At 40.8% G+C, this 22,200-nt stretch overlaps 1 long non-coding RNA gene across 1 annotated transcript; it reads right to left on the minus strand.

Annotated features, from left to right (window-relative positions):
• Positions 1-1,495: 1,495 nt before the first annotated feature.
• Positions 1,496-12,993, minus strand: LOC109410784 (uncharacterized). Its single transcript, XR_003897753.2, has 3 exons — positions 12,706-12,993; positions 12,209-12,644; positions 1,496-1,674 (listed from the first exon to the last, which is right to left on the minus strand). It is a non-coding gene; the product is annotated as an uncharacterized LOC109410784 (long non-coding RNA).
• Positions 12,994-22,200: the final 9,207 nt, after the last annotated feature.

A 22,200-nucleotide genomic window follows, 5' to 3' on the forward strand; every position in this document is an offset into this window, starting at 1 on the left:
AAGGTGGTCAGTATCAAAGACCGATAATTTTTGCATCACTATGCAATTTGAGAGGACTTGGTGAACCAACGAATCTGTCTAAACTTCTGAGACAAATTTACCTAGAAATTTTTGACAAAGGTGGTCAGTATCAAAGACCGATAATTTTTGCATCAGTATGCAATTTTAGAGGGCTTGGTGAACCAACGAATCTATCTAAACCTCTGAGACAAATTTAGAAGTTTTTGACAAAGTTGGTCAGTATCAAAGACCTTGTCAAAGACCGATAATTTTTGCATCACTATGCAATTTTAGAGGACTTGGTGAACCAACGAATCTGTCTTAACCTCTTAGACAAATTTAGAAGTTTTTGACAAAGGTGGTCAGTATCAAAGACCGATAATTTTTGCATCACTATGCAATTTTAGAGGACTTGGTGAACCAACGAATCTATCTAAACCTCTGAGACAAATTTAGAAGTTTTTGACAAAGTTGGTCAGTATCAAAGACCGATAATTTTTGCATCACTATGCAATTTGAGAGGACTTGGTGAACCAACGAATCTGTCTAAACTTCTGAGACAAATTTACCTAGAAGTTTTTGACAAAGGTGGTCAGTATCAAATACCGATAATTTTTGCTTCACTATGAAATTTGAGAGGGCTTGGTGAACCAACGAATCTGTCTAAACCTCTGATATACATTTAGATGATTTTACTAAAGGTGGTCAGTATCAAAGACCGATAATTTTTGCATCACTATGCAATTTGAGAGGACTTGGTGAACCAACGAATCTGTCTAAACCTCTGAGACAAATTTAGAACTTTTTGACAAAGTTGGTCAGTATCAAAGACCGATAATTTTTGCTTCACTATGAAATTTGAGAGGACTTGGTGAACCAACGAATCTGTCTAAACTTCTGAGACAAATTTACCTAGAAGTTTTTGACAAAGGTGGTCAGTATCAAAGACCGATCATTTTTGCATCACTATGCAATTTTAGAGGACTTGGTGAACCAACGAATCTGTCTAAACCTCTGAGACAAATTTAGAAGTTTTTGACAAAGGTGGTCAGTATCAAAGACCGATAATTTTTGCATCACTATGCAATTTGAGAGGACTTGGTGAACCAACGAATCTGTCTAAACCTCTGAGACAAATTTAGAAGTTTTTGACAAAGGTGGTCAGTATGAAGACTGATAATTTTTGCATCACTATGCAATTTTAGAGGACTTGGTGAACCAACGAATCTGTCTAAACCTCTGAGACAAAATCTCCATGCAATTGTGCCTAATAAGATCAAATATTCTTGGACCCATGGAACAACTTCTTGAAGAAGTAACGTCAATTTTTTGAGAGAAAACATCGCACTTTTAAGAGTACGATAGACTAGCACAATTTGTTTGTAAGACTATAGATTGCTGTTGAACGTGCAATGCGGATGGACCTTACTTACGGCGCATCAAGACGTTTTGTTTGTTTGGGGGTTTTCGGATATTTTACGGTTACTGTTGAAACTGCCCCGTCCCTCGCAATTTTATGTATCAAATGTTCAATAATATACATATTTCGATAAAATTCAACCCCGTTGGAGACGTGACGATTGTGCAAGCTAATGACGGCGCAATAGTTTCAGCTTGCTAAGTACGATTTGGTCTCGTAGCGTGATGAATATCAGCCATGGTTGTCATGAATGGCTGAAACGAATGTAAAAAAACAATGTTCATGAAACTTTGATTAATGAATTACATCATACAAGACATTTCTCTTAATAGCAGGTATACTTCCGATCGAACATTTATTGATTTTTAAATTTCATAAAATGAGAACTTTTTTCTTATAATGTCATGGAGGCGTTAGCAGATCGGTTGCGTTTAATCGTTTCGGTATCTTGTACGTGGTCAATTCTTAGCTTATTTTCACATTTATTGTAGAAGACATGAATATTATATGATGTACTGGCGACGATCTATGAGAAATTTGTACGTTTTTGCGTGATAATCCACGGCAAACCGCGCAGTATTTTTTTTTTTTTTGATCCGAGACTTGATCCCTTTTTCTAAATTTGCCTATAACTTTAAGGAAAACACAAAACTGGTTTCAATTTTCGCACAGAATGGCAGGTAAACATAAGGGCCCATATAGCCGAGGCGGTAAACGCACGGGTATTCAGCATGACCATGCTGAGGGTGACGGGTTCGATTCCCGGTCGGTCCAGGATCTTTTCGTAAAGGAAATTTCCTTGACTTCTTTGGGCATAGAGTATCTTCGTGCCTGCCACACGATATACACATGCAAAATGGTCATTGGCAGAGGAAGCTCTCAGTTAATAACTGTGGAAGTGCTTATAGAACACTAAGCTGAGAAGCAGGCTTTGTCCCAGTGAGGACGTTGCGCCAAGAAGAGGAGAGGAGAGGAGGAGGCAGGTAAACATCTATTGCAAGTTTATACGCAACAGACGAGCTTTGAATTACATATTGCTAAAGTTTTTAAAATTCAGTTTTTATGGAGGCATGTTTTATGAAGTATTTTACAAAAATGGTTCATACTTGATCCCCTTTTGAACACATAATTCATATAGAGAGAAAATAACTTCAGAGGCTTCCTATTTATTTTCTGTTCAAGTTCTCTTTTATTTTTGATGAATAGAGTGCATTTCAAATTGTAAGATTTCCTTATATTTGTATGAATATGCTTTATTTTGAAAATGGGGAGACTTGATTATCTGACGCTTTTTATCATTGAATATGTTAGACTTCCAAGCAAATAGTGGAAGCCTCTAATTTATGTAATTTTAATTTTCGTACATATAATGTGTGTGTAATCCTCGAGGGATCAAGTGTCCCCATGCCACTGTTGAGTACACTTAGCTACATTAGTTAAAATATTTTTATAGCAACCTTATTTGGATAAACATTTAAAATAAATGTTAAAAATGTTTAAAATATGGGCTGAGAAATTTTGACACAATTTGGTTCAGTTTTCACAAAGGTATTAAGATTTTTCGAAATCGCTCAAAAGATTTCTGAAGGACTGAAAACCAACCATCACCTGTAGCTCAAACATAGCCTTTTGTCCAAAAGTAGTTTTGAAAGAAATATGCTAGAAAAAAAAACTGGTTTTTATTCCGAGAAAACATGGGGGGAACAGGGATCACGTCTCCTCAGTCTCCCCTAAAGAATTTAATCTGGATATAATATTAAAAACTCATCTGATTTGCCGAACAATTTTTAGCAAGACCCGACATTTCGATAAGTATTTTTAAAGGGTGGCGGAGACAAAAAGTCAAAATGAAATTTATATCCGCCTAATTGGCCTAAACCCTACAAACACATAATTGTTGCTTATTTCTGTGCATTAAGTTCTCTGAAACTTAAATAAATTGAATTTCTGCTATTATCAACGCATCCCCTGGCATTTGCCCATCTGCGTTGTCTTTTCACTAGGCAATACGTCTACCAATTGGGTTTTTAAATTTTGAAAAATATATTGATTTATCGATTTTATAGGAAAGAGCACCTTTTTCTGAGCCACTATGATTTTTTTCAGATTTTAGAACCTTATTTTGGTACCTAAAATCAATTTCAAAGAAATTTTCTGAAATCACCTTTTGACAGCTGGGCAACCGTTTGACAGCTCCGCCCAGTACAAACTGCGACGAGGGGTGATTCGACAAATCGCTTCCATACAAATTTCAAATTGATTTTTAAATAGGTTCCCGTCATTCCTAGTCGTGCACTCGTAATAGCAACATCGCAAAATTGTTGCTCCGCGCGTTTTCGGATTTTTTTTTCAAAGTGGTTTTTTCCGCCCAGCGCGAGTGTCCCCAGTGTACCACGGGAAGTAGTTGACCGCCAGCCTAGTCTGACGTGTCAATTATCCATCAGCTTGGGACAAAAAATCTACTCCAAACGCCACCGGAGTAGATTTTAAAGATCACCGCCGAGGCCCAGTTCAAGCCAACCAGCCAACCGGCATCATCATCATCTCCGTCATTGTCGTCGACGAAACACAAAGGCTCGGAAGAAGATTGCTCCACCACACACCATCGCCGGCGCGCGAAACAAATTAGGTGCACCCGAACCGAAGCAAAGCGACCAGCCGGGATATTGTTTGGTTCACGCTGTTGACCGGTGGACGAGACGTGATCGCCATCAGCAAGCCTCGTAAATAGCATCACATCGCTCTACATTGCAGTGGTAAATAAATTTCGATTTTCCGCTCTCTCTCTCTCCGCTGCTTACCCCTTTAGGCAACAACTAGTGTTCAACACAGTGTGGTACAGAAATTAGTATTGTATTTCCCATATTTTTTTCGGATTTTTTTTTTTTTTTGCTCATTTTTGTTTGCTTATTTTGACGTTAGCTGCAATTTGAGCAGACGTCGAGTTACGTCATTCATTTTTTTTTTCTCTGCTATTTTTTTTTTGTTATTTTTTTTTAAGTTATTTTTTTCATAATATTATTTTGTTGTTCTCGTTATTATTATTTTTTTTATTACTATTATCATTACTACTATTTTTTGACAGATTTTTTTTTCTCTCGCTATATTTATACATATATTTTTGTTCAAATTTTGTATAATCATCTAGTTTTAGTTATTTCATTGTGGATATTTGTATCAGTTTTTAATTATTGTTGGGTTGTGTGAGTAATCTAACTAGGTCAACATTTTATCTTATTTCCGTGCGGTAGGAAAAATAGGCCCGCATGGAAACAAATGATACCGACGGGGATTCGGCCGAATTCATTTTTTCATCTGACGACGAGCCAGCTTCATGTCAGTCCACGGACTCAATAGTCCAAACCCAGAATCCGGAGACCATGGATACTGAAGAAAATGGAAAAGCTACTTCTTCCCTGGTTTCTCAAGTAGCTTCTGCTCATCCTGGAAATATGGTTACGCTGGTGAACGAAACACACACAATGGTGCAAAATCCGCTGAATAGCAGTTCTGGTCTGCCAGCCCATTTAGGCCAATCCTCGGTGTACCCCTCTTCTTCTGATTCGGCTCCTAATCCGGCGAATCCCCGTCAGAAAGTTTACCCACCCGGATCTAAGGGTCCCTTTCTGGTTTTCTTTCGGCCCAAACCGAACGGAAAAAAACTTAACAAATTACAAATCGCAAAAGATCTGGAGAAATCGTTTCGAGGCATCCTTGAGGTTGACTCACCAAGTCGCGATAAGTTGCGCGTTACTGTAAGCGACCGCGACCAGGCCAACAGGATTGTTAACTATGAGCTTTTTACGAGGGAGTACAAAACTTACCTGCCTAGCCTCGAGATAGAGTGCCAAGGAGTGGTCAATGACGACAGTTTGACTCGTGCCTCCATCTTGTCTGGAGCTGGTGGGTTTAAAAATCGTGCCGTCCCACTGGTTCCAGTACTTGATGCCGTTCAAATGAATAAGGCACAACCTGATGGCTCAACAAAGCCGTCAAAATCTTTTAGAGTGACCTTTCCTGGCTCGGCTTTACCAAGCGTTCTCGTGATTGGGCTCCTTCGCTTACCTGTTCGTCTCTACGAACCGAAGGTCATGCACTGTGAAAAATGCCGGCAGTTGGGCCATACCGCACTTTATTGCAGTAATAAACCACGTTGTGGTATGTGTGGTGAACAACATGCCGAGGACTCCTGCAACACGGAGCCAAAATGCGTAACTTGTGGTGAAACACCACCTCATGAGCTCAGTGCATGTCCAAAGTACGTAGAGCGGGAGAAACGTTCTATAAATTCTTTAAAGCAGCGGTCGAGGAGGTCATATGCAGAAATGCTCAAAAACATCATCCCGGCCGCTGTTCCAGCTACCCAACCTCCAACTAACAACAACATCTTTGCATCCCTGCCAGATGACGATCAAGGCTCTGACTCTGAGGGTGGTGTAGAGTACACTGTAATTGAGACAGGGACGAAAAGGAAGCGAGCTGTTGCAAAGCGGCACATGCAACAGCGAGCTCCTCAAACCATTCCTGTTGCTCAACCAGCTTCTCAAACCCCTCTGGTAAAATCAAGAAGTGGCGGAAACACCAAAAAGGTATCACCTCCAGGTTTCAAATTTTCTGCTGGAGATTTTCCGTCACTTCCGGGAGCTTCTAAAACCCCAGTCGCCCCAATTTTTCGCCCAGAAAGACAACAATCTAGTCAACAGGAACGTCGACAAAACCCAGTCGGTCTTTTCGGAAAATTGACTCTTTCTGGGATAGTGGATATCATCTTCGAAACGTTTAATATCTCACCCGCTATAAGAAGTTTGATAAACGTGGCACTTCCCTTTGTGACACCCCTTCTGAAGCAACTGGCTTCAAAATGGCCGATTCTTGAATCATTCATATCTTTCGATGGATAATTTGTCCAGCGAGGTCGAAGATATGATTGAAGTCCTACAGTGGAATTGTAGAAGTCTAATCAAAAATATGGATGCGTTCAAATTTTTAGTTCACAGAACACGTTGTGACATATTTGCCCTTAGTGAAACATGGTTAACTTCCGATAAAGATATTTCTTTCCACGATTTTAATATTATTCGTCGTGATCGAGGGGATGGATATGGAGGGGTGATCTTGGGGATCAATAAGCTCCATTCCTTTTATAGAATTGATTTCCCCCCGATGAACGGCACTGAAATAGTTGCATGTCATGTTACTATACAAGGAAAAAGTTTCAGCGTAGCCAGTGTTTATATACCGCCTAGTACAAGAGTATCTCGCAGAGATCTTGCGGAAATATGCTGTGCTATGCCTGCGCCTTGGTTGATCCTAGGAGATTTTAATGCACACGGAACAGCCTGGGGGTCTCCGAAGGACGACAATCGCGCAACCCTGATATATGACCTCTGCGACTATTTCAATTTGACAATTTTGAACTCCGGGGAAGCAACGCGAATTAAACCTCCAGATCCTCCAAGCATGTTAGACCTCTCAATATGTTCGAATTCACTATCATTGGATTGCACGTGGAATGTAATTCAGGATCCCCATGGTAGTGATCATCTGCCAATTAAAATTTCAGTTACCAATGATTCGTGTCAGGCTCGCCAGATCGACGTCGCGTATGACCTCACGAAGCATATTGACTGGGGTAAATATGCTGAGTTGGTATCCGAAGGCGAGCAGTCGGTTGACGTTCTTCCACCGCAGGAAGAATACCAATTCTTGTCCGGGTTAATCGTCGAAAGTGCTCTTCAAGCGCAGCGTAGACCGGTTCCGGGAACTTCGATACGGCGAAGACCCCCCACATTGTGGTGGGATGAAGAATGTACCGGAACCTATCGCGAAAGATCCGCCGCGTTTAAAGCATACCGGAAGCGCGGTACACGGGAGAACTACGAGCGGTATTCCTCTCTTCACAACAAATTCACGAACCTCGTGAAGGCGAAGAAACGTGGTTATTGGAGGAATTTCGTCAACGGTTTATCGCGGGAGACATCAATGCGGACTCTCTGGACGGTCGGAAGGAGAATGCGTAACGCGGTATCGGTTAATGAGGATAGAGAGAGCTCGCCTCGATGGATTTTCGACTTCGCAAAGAAAATCTGTCCGGATACGGTTCAAGTACAAGCGAATATTCGTCGTTATCCGCCCGAAAGGAACACGATGGACTCGCCCTTTTCGATGCTAGAATTCTCACTCGCGCTTCTGTCATGTAACAACTCTGCCCCAGGAATGGATAGAATAAAGTTCAACTTGCTCAAAAGCCTCCCAGACGTCGCGAAGAGGCGCTTGTTGAATTTGTTCAATCTATTCTTGGAAAGCAACACTGTTCCGGATGACTGGAGACGAGTGAGGGTTATCGCCATTCAAAAGCCCGGGAAGCCCGCGTCGGATCACAACTCGTACCGTCCTATTGCGATGTTGTCGTGCTTACGGAAGCTGCTAGAGAAGATGATTCTCCATCGGCTCGACACATGGGTTGAATCGAAAGGCCTTCTTTCAGATACTCAATTCGGTTTCCGCAGAGGCAAGGGAACGAGCGATTGTCTGGCGCTGCTTTCTACAGAAATTCAACTGGCCTACGCTCAGAAAGAGCAAATGGGTTCAGTATTTTTGGATATTAAGGGGGCTTTTGATGCAGTTTGCGTTGATGTCCTTTCAGACAAACTCCACGAGTGTGGGCTTTCTCCGATTTTAAACAACTACTTGTACAACTTGTTGTCTGAGAAGCACATGTTTTTCTCTCATGGAACCTCGGCAACTTCACGAATTAGTTACATGGGTCTCCCCCAGGGCTCATGCTTAAGCCCTCTTCTTTACAATTTTTACGTCAGAGATATCGACGAATGTCACGTGGAAAATTGCACGTTAAGACAGCTTGCGGATGACGCCGTGGTTTCTATCACCGGACCAGAGGCGGAAGCTCTGCAAGGACCATTGCAAGATACTCTGGACAATTTGTCTGCTTGGGCTGTAAAGCTGGGTATCGAATTCTCTCCGGAGAAAACTGAGTTAGTTGTCTTTTCTAGGAAGCGAGATCCAGCCGATCTAGAGCTTCAATTTTTGGGTAAGGAACTCTCTCAAGCTCTTTCACATATGTATCTAGGGGTCTGGTTCGACTCTAAAGGCACCTGGGGAAAGCACATTAATTATCTGTATCAGAAGTGCCAACAACGAATCAACTTCATGCGTACACTCACCGGAACATGGTGGGGAGCCCACCCGGAAGATCTGATAAAGCTTTATCGTACAACGATACTGTCGGTTCTCGAATACGGTAGCTTTTGCTTTCAGTCCGCCGCGAAAACACACATCCTGAAGCTAGAGCGTATCCAGTATCGTTGTCTTCGGATCGCGTTAGGCTGCATGAACTCGACGCACACAATGAGTTTGGAGGTACTAGCAGCAGTACTCCCTTTATCAGATCGTTTCGTGGAACTGTCGTTAAGGTTCCTCATCCGCTGTGAGGTGCTGAATCCATTGGTAATTGAAAACTTTGAGAAGCTGATCGAACGAATTCATCAAACAAAGTTTATGACAGTGTACTACTCGTACATGACTCTGGAGGTTCACCCTTCATTGAACGTTCCCAACCGCGATTGCTTCCCAGACTTCTCCAATTCCACTATAGGTTTTGATCTGACCATGATGCAAGAAATCCGTGGAATCCCAGATCCGCTCCAATCGGAGCACATTCCAAAAATTTTTGCAAGCAAGTTTGGTCATATCAGTTGTGACAGAAGGTTTTTCACTGACGGGTCAAAAACAAATGATTCCACTGGATTTGGTGTATTTAATGAGCTTCATAGCGCCGCCTATAAACTTCAAAGTCCTTGCTCAGTATATGTCGCAGAATTAGCGGCTATACACTACGCATTAGAGCGAATCGCCTCTCTTCCCTCTGATCAATATTTCATTTTCACGGATAGCCTCAGTTCAATTGAGGCTATTCGTTCAATGAGGCCGGTAAAGCACTCCACGTATTTCCTAAGCGAAATACGATCATTTTTGAGTGCTCTATCGAATCAAGCATATAACATCACCTTGGTTTGGGTCCCTTCGCATTGCTCGATCCCGGGCAATGAGAAAGCGGACTCACTCGCCAAGGTGGGCGCTATGGAAGGCGATATTTATGACCGTCATATCGTCTTCAATGAATTTTTTTCGATTGCTCGTCAGCATGCCTTGGTCAGTTGGCAACAAAAATGGGATGCAGGAGAATTGGGCAGGTGGTTACATTCAATTCTCCCACAGGTATCGAAGACGGCGTGGTTCAAGGGGTTGGACATGGGTCGAGATTTTATCAAGATAATGTGTCGACTTATGTCCAATCACTACTCTCTGGGCTCGCACTTCTATCGAATTGGGCTCACAGATAGCAATCGCTGTAGCTGTGGTGCAGGCTATCAAGATATCAACCATGTTGTCTGGGAATGCCCCGAGTACGGTATTGCTAGATCCGATTTATGTGCATCCCTCAGGGCCCGAGGGAAACCAGAAAAGGAAGACATTAGAGATGTGTTGGGTAAACTTGATCTTGAGTACATGAAGCTTGTGTACGACTTCTTGAAACAAGCTGAAGTCTTCGTTTGATATCCTCGTCTTGTTGTTCCACTTGTCCACCTCGTGTCCCTTCGAAAACCGTTTGTTTGTATCGTTGCAGGTTGTTTGTCCACTCTACGCTTGACCAGCAGCAAATACGTCACGCCATGCTGCAGAGAGTCAACGAAAAGCCCCATTATCCCATCCCTTCCTTAAAAACTATTGTTCCCCCTAACCTCGACCAAACCGCGAGTTTTACGGTTCCCCAAAGCTAACATAGTAAATAAGACACAAACATGAAATTGTAAAAATGTTTCAAATTGAATTCGGCTCCGTTATGCCCGATGGCGCATGAGCCTTTAATAAACGATTAATAAAAAAAAAAAAAAATAGGTTCCCGGGCTCCAAAATTCATGAAAATTTGGATTTCGGCTCAGTTTGACATGCAGATTCAGAATATCGAATTATCCCAACACCGTTAAAGAAGCCAATTGATGTTTATGGGCTTGCCGGACCAAGTCATGTAGCTAAGCCAAACACCCCACCTACAACTGTTGGGTAGGCACCATTGTCCCGCCCACACTGGTCTTTTACAGCTAGTTGTAGGTGCATGTGTGCGTGTAAGTATTGGTGTGTGTGTGTTAGTGTTGGTGTATTGTAGGTGCCAACTCGTTCTAATCCACTCTGATTGCTAACACCCTATTGAACCATTACCCTTAAATCTGGCAATCTATGAAATAGAATGAGTTAACAGTCAGTTAAATCAAACTAGGAATATTAATATTAAAGCGAAGATACAACGAAGCAACGCCCCGAACCTCGAGAGCACAAACCCCAAGAACCAAATGACAGGCTGCGCCGACAGTCGATCGACTGGCCACCACCAGTGAATAACCAATCGAGCAAACCCCCCAGCACAAACCGCCACCAGCTCTCCCGACCTGCGCCCAACAAATCCGAGGCACAGCCCAGCTGTAGCTTCACCTTAAAACCAAAATCTAGATTGCAGAGCACAATACATCCCAAGTAACCACGCAGCTCGGGCCGCAAATCACGCACAACACGTCACAAATAAGACAAACATTACCCCGCCCGTACAACCGGGTCTGTCTCTGCGACCAGTTTTTAGATCTACCTATTGTGACATTACCCGTATCCTTAGTTTAGTGCAATGAAATATCGATTTTGATACAGTTTTTGTTTTGTATTCTTAGAAATTTCTTTCTGATAGACAACAAAACAAGAGCACTGATAATTGGCCACGCATCGGAAACCTAGCATCACCCTTATTTACTGCTAAATTCTCCCCAGTAAGAAGTTTAGAACCCGGGTTTTAAAAGACACGAACACGTTCAATGCTTCCAGTGAGCTATACGCTCTTTGAAGGAAGCACGACACTAGACAATGGACTAGCATACAACGCCAAGTGGCACAGCCGAAAACTTTTCCTGACAGCTGCCTCGATAGCTGCGGCGATAGCACGATGCGACTAAATGCTTGGTGACACTAGCCGCACCACCACGAAGCCACACAAGGGTTTTAACATTAGCAGCAATACCATTCAAATATGTAATGGAACATGTGTTCAGTAATAAAGGATTCTAGCATGTCTAGGACGGTTTGGTAAGTCTTTCACCGCAACGCAACCCAAAAATGTGATCTACCCACGCTACGGGTTCCATTAAAGATCGAGCATATTTTAAACCCCCTCAACCATTCATCCCTCAGCACGGGTTGCCTGACACATTTAACCTTTGATTGGGGTTAACTGTTTGGTGGACTTTCACCCACGGAACAGGTGGTCCGTAGTGCTAATCTAAGCCGGCAGCTACACGGGCACAGATGTAACATGAGCATGAACAGGACGGCAACAAGATCGATAAACTAGAATATATAAGTAAATAATGCGCTCAAAAATTGCAATAAACTGAGCAGTTATCAAACCATGATAAATGCATAATGATAGTTTCAGTTGGCGCATGATGTCTGAAAGTATCAGTATGCGCTTGGGCACCGCCAGGTAGCCCAGGTAGTGGAGGTAGCTAGACAATCAGGTCTAAATTTACTTCGTCATGTAAGACTAGACTAACCAATTCCATCTTGTCTCAGCTCTGAGAACTAGCAGCAGAAGCCTAAATCAGTAACAAATTTTGAAAACGACGTATAATCAATGGTGTAGCATTGATTATACGTAGTTTTCAAAATTTGTTATTAATGAAATCAAAATCAAATCAACTTCACCATGCTTGGCAATTGACATACCTGTGATTTATCAGTTTTTTAACGTGTTCTCCCTCGTTTCCTCCACCCCAACGTCGGCCTTTTCGAAGTTCCCGTCGATATTTCCAAAGTGCCTCTCCAGGCTTCACAGCGACCACATCCTCACGGGTCTCGTAAAATTTGCCTTCCCTGGCTATTTTGTAGATTATTTTTTTATGGTGAATCATCAGCAGAATGTTCTTGCTGTGGCGTGGCTTACACCCCATCAATAATGCCAGTTCGCTACAGGTGTTGCGGTTACCCGGGAGGGCACCAACGATCAGGGATTTGATCGAATCTACGGCAGGGATGTGCAGATGATGTGGCATACGGCACGGTTACGGCTGGAACATACTCTTGCTGCGACGTCTGCTGTGAATACGCGAGAAATTGCAACTCCAGAACCGCTTAACCTGGCGCTTTTATACGCTAGCATTACCTGTATTATAAAAACAAGAATTAATAGTAGAAGTAATGATGATAAGTATAAAAATACTTACGAAATCAAGAACAATAATACAAAAAACTCCAACAATCGATTCTGCTGAAAAGTTAAAATGGGAGCACAACAACAACAAACTTTTGCCGCGGCGGTAGTGACGGAGTCGGAGGAGCAAAACAGGCGAAACGGGCGAAACTGTCAAAATTTTGTCAGGAGGGGTAAACCAATGCGTAAAAAACAACCGCAAAATGGTAATAACTAGCCCCCTCGTTAAACTTCTGCCCAACAAGAAGAAGAAAACATGGTACCGAAAATTTTCAGTGGTTTGTACCGCACTCTTACGTCTGTATAAATTCGTCTGTGACTATATGCCAAACAACTTTGTCGAAGACCGCAAAGTGATTCAACGTCTGTGAAAAAAGTTATACCCTAGGTAAAGTGAGGATAAACTTTATTGTTGTTTTTTTCCAATACATGTAAAGGAATAATATCAATAATGAAATCTCAAGACTTTGCCTTACTTTGCCTAGAGTGTAAGTTTTTTACATCATGTACTTTGTATTCGACACATTAATGACTAATTCGATTCGCCTGGCTTCACTCTTTAGTTGGATGTACGTTTCCGCCATTGTTTTAAATTTACGAGCAATAATGCCAATATCATCAGCGAAACCAAGCAGCTGAACGGACTTCGTTAAAATCGTCCCACTCGTGTTTATCCCCGCTCTGCTTAAAGCAATGTTGAACAGCAAGCACGAAAGACCATCGCCTTGCCGTAACCCTCTGCGAGATTCGAAGGGACTCGAGAGTGTCCCTGATACTCGAACTACGCACATCACTCGATCCATCGTCGCTTTGATCAATCGTATCAGTTTATCCGGGAATCCGTATTCGTGCATAATCTGCCATAGCTGTTCTCGATCGATTGTATCATACGCCGATGCAAAATCGATGAACAAGTGATGTGTGGGCACGTTGTATTTGTGGCATTTCCGCAACACCTGGCGGATGGCGAACATCTGGTCCGTTGTAGCGCGTTCACTCATAAATCCAGCCTGATATTGCCCCACGAACTCTCTTGCAATCGGTGATAGACGGCGGCATAAAATTTGAGAGAGTATCCTGTAGGCAGCGCTCAGTAGTGTGTTCGCGCGGTAGTTTCCGCAATCCAACTTGTCGCCCTTTTTGTAGATGGGACCAGAGCCGTAGCGTGCGGTTGGCCAGGTTGGCCACCGCCAAGGGCGCCAGCCTCAGATGGGCGCCGAAAAGGCCTAAGACTAGAAGAAAATAGGATGATGATATTTTATTTTATAGATTTTGAGTATTTCTTCGCATATTCTTGCTAGGTTTCCTTCAGAAAATCTCTCAATAATTCTTTCAGAAATTCTTCTAGGGATTTCTTTCAAAAATTCTCAAACAATTCCTCCAGAAATTCTCACAGAAACTCAAAACAGAAAATCAAAAATTCTTCCGAAATTTTTCGATAGATACCTATAAAAACTCCTCTAGGGAGACATTCAGAAGTTATCTAGTAATTTATTCAGAAATTGGTTAAAGGTTTTCTTCTAATATTTTTCTAAGGATTTTATTAGATGAAAATTTCTTCCAAGATACCTTCAGAAATTTCTCCACAGATTCTATAAATTTTCTGGGGGCTTAAGCTTCTATTTCTCCATACTTCTATTTCACATTTTTTCCTATAGAAGAGCCCTTCCTATAGAGAGATTCCTTTAGAAATCCCATCCATGATTTTTTCAGAAATGCCTCTGAGAAGAAATCTCTCATATCGCTTAGAAAATTTACCATTGATTTCTTCCAAAATTATTCCATGTTCACTAAAGATTTCTCCATAAATGTCTGCTGGAGTCCCTCTATAAAACCATGAGTTTTCCCATAAACTCTTCCAGAAAATCATGAACTTGTTTTTTTTCATAAATTTCCCCATGTATTCCGTTAGAAAATCCGCCATTGATTTCATCCACAATTTCTCCAAAGGTTTTTTTTTTGAAAGCCTTACACGGATTTCTTCAGAAGCTCCTCCAGGGATTTCTTTGTAAAACCTTCTGAAGATTTTTAGAATATCCTCCAGAGAATCCTTAAGTTTTTTTTTATCAGGGATTACTTAAAAAATTCTTTCAAAAATATTTCCACAAATTCTTACAGGCAATTTTTCACAGACTGTTTTAGGATTTCCAGGAACTGAATATTCTTGCTGAAATGTTTCCCGGGTTTTCATCAGGTATTCCTTCAAATATTCCTGCAGGAACTCCTCCAGAGTTTCAGAAGTTCATTCAGTGATTCCAGCAGGAATTCTTCTGGAGATTCCAACAAAAAACTTATAAAGATAGTTCTACAGGAATTTTCCCGGCATTCTTCCATGTCCATGGTGCGTCTAATGATTACTGAAAATTCACTTTTTTTCTGGGAAATATTTTGATTAAACTTCAGAGGAAGCCATTGGTAAATTTATTTGGTAAAGCAAATTTAAATTTAAATAACAATTAAAAAGGTCATTTCAAACTCCCAAAGAAATAAACAACTGAAAAATACTCTAAGAAAAAAGAAAAATTCGGGGAAAATCTGTTTCTTCGGAACACCAAAATCAAACATTTAAAGAAAGAGCACCTTTTTCTGAGCCACTATTATTTTTTTAGATTTTTAGAACTTTATCAATTTCAGACATTTTTTGAAATCACATTTTGGCAACTGTTTACAGCTCCGTCCCTTACAAAATGCAACGAGGGGTGATTCGACAAACCGAGCCCATACAAACTTCGAACTGATTTTTAAATAGGTTCCCGGGCACCAAAATTGATGAAAATTTGGATTTCGGCTCAGTTTGACATGCAGATTCAGGAGTCATCTAAACACCGCTAAAGAAGCAAATTGGGTTGTTTAGGGGTGTCCAGATTATTTCATAATCGAAATCTTCGTCCAAAAATTAGTCGAAATCCAAAATTTCATCATTTTTGGTGGTCGGGAACTATTTTTAAAATGCATTTAATGTTTGTATGGGGATTTTTTTTTTGTTCGAGACGAACTGTCATTTTATCGATTGAACTATCATTCTATCCACGGAAGTTAAATTTGTTTTGTTTATTTAACCATCAAAACAAAGGAATTGAATCGCAATAAAATCACGTAATACTCAGAAAAATTAGCTCTTTCGATTAGGCGATAGAAAATATCAAATTTTATTCACTAAACAACCCAATTGTCGTGGGCGCCAATCTGAATGCTTGCCAAGGGCGCCATGGGACCACGCTACGGCTTTGGATGGGACACACGATACTTTCCATCTATCCGGTAATACTTCCTCCTCCCAAATCTTGGTAATGACCCAGTGTTGTGCTCTCACCAGTGCTTCTCCACCGTATTTTAGAACTGCGCTTGATAGTTGATCTACTCCAGCGGCTTTGTTGTTTTTCAACTGGCTAACCTACTCTTCAATCTCTTGGAGGTTAGGGGCTGGAAATCTTTCGTCCTGTGCACGTACTCCCAGATCTGTTACCACGCCACCTTCGGTGCTTGCAACGTCGCCATTGAGGTGCCACCCCTCGACCACCTCACGCTCGCTCGTGAGAATATTCCCGCACGCAGAAAAATGGTGCTTGTTTAAAACAATAAAACGCATGGTTGATTTTCAAACTGAGAATTTACTTATTCCAAAATTATATTTCTTTGTTTTCATTTAGAGTTTATCGATAAAAACAACCGATTACCATCATTTCATACAACGTCAATAATTTCATTTGTTTCAACAAAATAAAAACCATAAACATGGTCCGAAAGCACTCACACATCTTTAAAATGCTTACCCCAACATCGCCACAACGAAGAAGGTGTAGCAAATCCATCACGCCAACTTCCAAGTGCAGCTTTGGCCGTGATGAATAACGCGCAGGTACTCACGACAGCATCTACAAAAAGTTGCCCGTTTTCGCCTTTTTTGTTTTTTTAGTCGTTCTCCTCCCCATCCGCTTACCGACGGTCTAAAAATAGATTTCCGAGCTGCCGCTGCAGCTGCCGTCACCAACACAATCACATTCCGGGTTTGTTAGTTGCAAAAGTGCAGTCGTTTGAATCAATCCATTATTTCATGTTGAAAATACCATATATCTGTTTGTTTCAACAAACTGTCAAAAAATTCGACAAATGAAAATATTTGTATAATCAAACCAATAGAACAGTTCAGTTTAAACTAGAAATCAGTTTGTCGCTATAGTAAACTGAAAAATTGGTTGATTTGAACTAGAGCTTAATTGTGTTTACAATTTATTTTTCTGCGTGTATTTTACGAAACGACAACAGTGTTTATATTGATATTAACACTCACGGGCTTGGTCGCAACCTCCTGTCAAATTTTCATTCATGAAATGAGCGATCAGCTGATCCGAAACGTCTCGTAAAATGGCTCATTTCTAAAAGTGGAAGAATTGAGGTACATTGAAGTTCTAGTGACCCGCGAGTTGACAAGTCGTCTACGGATTTTCTACAGCCTTCGTATCCAGCTGAAGTTCAGTAGTTTGCAGACGAAGACAAAACTCGCGTTGTAAAGACCCTGATCTTTCGGGTTGCTCGATTGGTAAAGGACGGTTCCAAAGTATCCAATTAAGTAGCGTACATCTGATTACTTCATTACCTACATATCAATCCACTCCAAGTTTGTATGTTTGCATGTTTCGACTTTTTTTTATCTGAATATCATTTGTCTTGATTGCCTAGCAGCGCATTATACAGTCTCACCATGCTTGAGAGTGTAGCTACATGCACAGACAAACAGACGTAACACTCTTCAAAATGGCTTGGCACATGCATTTAACGATCAATTCAAATTTCATTTGATTTGCGCGATCGTTACACCAGAGGCGCTAGTGTTCGATCGCTTTGACGTTTGCCAGTGTACACGTTGCTGAATGATGCGAACGGAAATTACAGGCAATTTGTGTAGTAGTGTGCGTGTCAGCGAAACGTCAAATCGAAATCCATCATGGCCGACAGTGTCGCGCGCGGTTCTACCAACAGGTGGCAGTGTGCTCATGAAAATGACATCGGGCAAAAGTTTTTGATAAATTTCCTCTAAGAGTTACAGACGTTTGTCTGTGCTACATGTGTTATTATCGGTTGTCATCGATAGATATGTATAGTGGAGGTATGCTTAATATCGATCGCAGCGACAACGAGATGGATTAGCAGCTAATTTTTGCGTACATTCTACCTTCTCTTGATGATAGGTGAATGCTGAGCTGAGTAGGGAAAGTTTTGCTATTTACAACTCTGGTTACTTTCGCTGCTTATTGACATGCTATTAGGTTTGTCGAGCATAATTATTGAATAATTATTAGTATCGTGAGATGGGCGAGAGGAGTTCATTGACCGATATTTCCAAACGATAACTTAAGAGAATATAAAAAGATCGCATAAAACTTAAAATTAAGAAAATATAAACGATGTCAAGTTATGGATAATTAATTAGTAGGAGATGTTCAAACACAAGTTGATCATACATAGTTAAGCTACAGACAAACAGACGTAACTCTTAGAGGAAATTTATCAAAAACTTTTGCCCGATGTCATTTTCATGAGCACACTGCCACCTGTTGGTAGAACCGCGCGCGACACTGTCGGCCATGATGGATTTCGATTTGACGTTTCGCTGACACGCACACTACTACACAAATTGCCTGTAATTTCCGTTCGCATCATTCAGCAACGTGTACACTGGCAAACGTCAAAGCGATCGAACACTAGCGCCTCTGGTGTAACGATCGCGCAAATCAAATGAAATTTGAATTGATCGTTAAATGCATGTGCCAAGCCATTTTGAAGAGTGTTACGTCTGTTTGTCTGTGAATGGAGGTTATGTTTAACTGGGAAAGGGAAATTAAAAATAAGAAAAAATTTCTTTCACATAGCATATTAATTCATACCAAAATCAAATTATGTTTAACGTCTATAAAAAACTTCTTAAATACTTGGAACACCATATCGATTAGCGATAGAGCTATACGTCTAGGTATGTAGAAGAATATAAAAACGGTGTTTACAGCATCGTTTTCACTCCATTCTACCCATACGAACGCGCGCCATGCATTGCTCCGGAATGGAGGTGAATATTGATGTGAAAATTGCTTATGATGTGATTTTGCTCGTTACCAGAACCATCTAACGAGCAAGCAGATGTTTCCTCTTTGTTGTGTTTTCTGGATGTTTCCGGTGGCTCTGTGGGATTCATGGAGCATCACTGCTCCTTATTGAAAATGAAGAAATCGATGGTTGCTGAATCGCAAGGTAGTCATTTCATTCGACAAACAAAACATAATCTAGTTGAGGACAGGCACGGTCTTCTGTAGTGCTGTAAATCTAGCTGATCAACTTCTACGGAAAGACAATTTTTGCTCACACTGAGTGGCAAGTGATTAACGCCTTGGATGGATGCAAGGGAACGTGCCAAACAGCATCACGTTCCAGCTTTTATTTGGACGTCAACGACGACGGGAAGCCACAACGAAAATCATAAAATCGGTTGAGTAAATAATCACACCCAAAGTGCTTCTATCTGGAAAAGAAGGAAAATTGCTGTTCTTGCTCGTGGGTTAAGGAATTGCCGCAGGTTGCTTGTTGGGTTTCTTTTTCTGCGGAAGTGGGCGAGAAATCGATACCCCGGTCTGTCTGTGCGCCTGGCTTCGACGAGAGGGGAAAACCTTGCAGATGGAAAAGTAATACATCAAAGCCGTCGAAGATTGTTTTCCTAGCATTAACCGATATTTGCGAGATGGTGATAAAACAGACCCCGAGAGTGGGATATAAAATTAAGAATTAATCTTTCTCATTGATGTTTCAATTGCTTGTGATGCCAAGAAGACAAGAAGACAAGAAGACAAGAAGACAAGAAGACAAGAAGACAAGAAGACAAGAAGACAAGAAGACAAGAAGACAAGAAGACAAGAAGACAAGAAGACAAGAAGACAAGAAGACAAGAAGACAAGAAGACAAGAAGACAAGAAGACAAGAAGACAAGAAGACAAGAAGACAAGAAGACAAGAAGACAAGAAGACAAGAAGACAAGAAGACAAGAAGACAAGAAGACAAGAAGACAAGAAGACAAGAAGACAAGAAGAAAGAAGACAAGAAGATAAGAAGACAAGAAGACAAGAAGACAAGAAGACAAGAAGACAAGAAGACAAGAAGACAAGAAGACAAGAAGACAAGAAGACAAGAAGACAAGAAGACAAGAAGACAAGAAGACAAGAAGACAAGAAGACAAGAAGACAAGAAGACAAGAAGACAAGAAGACAAGAAGACAAGAAGACAAGAAGACAAGAAGACAAGAAGACAAGAAGACAAGAAGACAAGAAGACAAGAAGACAAGAAGACAAGAAGACAAGAAGACAAGAAGACAAGAAGACAAGAAGACAAGAAGACAAGAAGACAAGAAGACAAGAAGACAAGAAGACAAGAAGACAAGAAGACAAGAAGACAAGAAGACAAGAAGACAAGAAGACAAGAAGACAAGAAGACAAGAAGACAAGAAGACAAGAAGACAAGAAGACAAGAAGACAAGAAGACAAGAAGACAAGAAGACAAGAAGACAAGAAGACAAGAAGACAAGAACACAAGAAGACAAGAAGACAAGAAGACAAGAAGACAAGAAGACAAGAAGACAAGAAGACAAGAAGACAAGAAGACAAGAAGACAAGAAGACAAGAAGACAAGAAGACAAGAAGACAAGAAGACAAGAAGACAAGAAGACAAGAAGACAAGAAGACAAGAAGACAAGAAGACAAGAAGACAAGAAGACAAGAAGACAAGAAGACAAGAAGACAAGAAGACAAGAAGACAAGAAGACAAGAAGACAAGAAGACAAGAAGACAAGAAGACAAGAAGACAAGAAGACAAGAAGACAAGAAGACAAGAAGACAAGAAGACAAGAAGACAAGAAGACAAGAAGACAAGAAGACAAGAAGACAAGAAGACAAGAAGACAAGAAGACAAGAAGACAAGAAGACAAGAAGACAAGAAGACAAGAAGACAAGAAGACAAGAAGACAAGAAGACAAGAAGACAAGAAGACAAGAAGACAAGAAGACAAGAAGACAAGAAGACAAGAAGACAAGAAGACAAGAAGACAAGAAGACAAGAAGACAAGAAGACAAGAAGACAAGAAGACAAGAAGACAAGAAGACAAGAAGACAAGAAGACAAGAAGACAAGAAGACAAGAAGACAAGAAGACAAGAAGACAAGAAGACAAGAAGACAAGAAGACAAGAAGACAAGAAGACAAGAAGACAAGAAGACAAGAAGACAAGAAGACAAGAAGACAAGAAGACAAGAAGACAAGAAGACAAGAAGACAAGAAGACAAGAAGACAAGAAGACAAGAAGACAAGAAGACAAGAAGACAAGAAGACAAGAAGACAAGAAGACAAGAAGACAAGAAGACAAGAAGACAAGAAGACAAGAAGACAAGAAGACAAGAAGACAAGAAGACAAGAAGACAAGAAGACAAGAAGACAAGAAGACAAGAAGACAAGAAGACAAGAAGACAAGAAGACAAGAAGACAAGAAGACAAGAAGACAAGAAGACAAGAAGACAAGAAGACAAGAAGACAAGAAGACAAGAAGACAAGAAGACAAGAAGACAAGAAGACAAGAAGACAAGAAGACAAGAAGACAAGAAGACAAGAAGACAAGAAGACAGGAAGACAAGAAGACAAGAAGACAAGAAGACAAGAAGACAAGAAGACAAGAAGACAAGAAGACAAGAAGACAAGAAGACAAGAAGACAAGAAGACAAGAAGACAAGAAGACAAGAAGACAAGAAGACAAGAAGACAAGAAGACAAGAAGACAAGAAGACAAGAAGACAAGAAGACAAGAAGACAAGAAGACAAGAAGACAAGAAGACAAGAAGACAAGAAGACAAGAAGACAAGAAGACAAGAAGACAAGAAGACAAGAAGACAAGAAGACAAGAAGACAAGAAGACAAGAAGACAAGAAGACAAGAAGACAAGAAGACAAGAAGACAAGAAGACAAGAAGACAAGAAGACAAGAAGACAAGAAGACAAGAAGACAAGAAGACAAGAAGACAAGAAGACAAGAAGACAAGAAGACAAGAAGACAAGAAGACAAGAAGACAAGAAGACAAGAAGACAAGAAGACAAGAAGACAAGAAGACAAGAAGACAAGAAGACAAGAAGACAAGAAGACAAGAAGACAAGAAGACAAGAAGACAAGAAGACAAGAAGACAAGAAGACAAGAAGACAAGAAGACAAGAAGACAAGAAGACAAGAAGACAAGAAGACAAGAAGACAAGAAGACAAGAAGACAAGAAGACAAGAAGACAAGAAGACAAGAAGACAAGAAGACAAGAAGACAAGAAGACAAGAAGACAAGAAGACAAGAAGACAAGAAGACAAGAAGACAAGAAGACAGGAAGACAAGAAGACAAGAAGACAAGAAGACAAGAAGACAAGAAGACAAGAAGACAAGAAGACAAGAAGACAAAATGACAAGAAGACAAGAAGACAAGAAGACAAGAAGACAAGAAGAC

The sequence above is a fragment of the Aedes albopictus genome, chromosome 1, assembly GCF_035046485.1.
Source record: "Aedes albopictus strain Foshan chromosome 1, AalbF5, whole genome shotgun sequence".
NCBI lineage: Eukaryota > Metazoa > Arthropoda > Insecta > Diptera > Culicidae > Aedes > Aedes albopictus.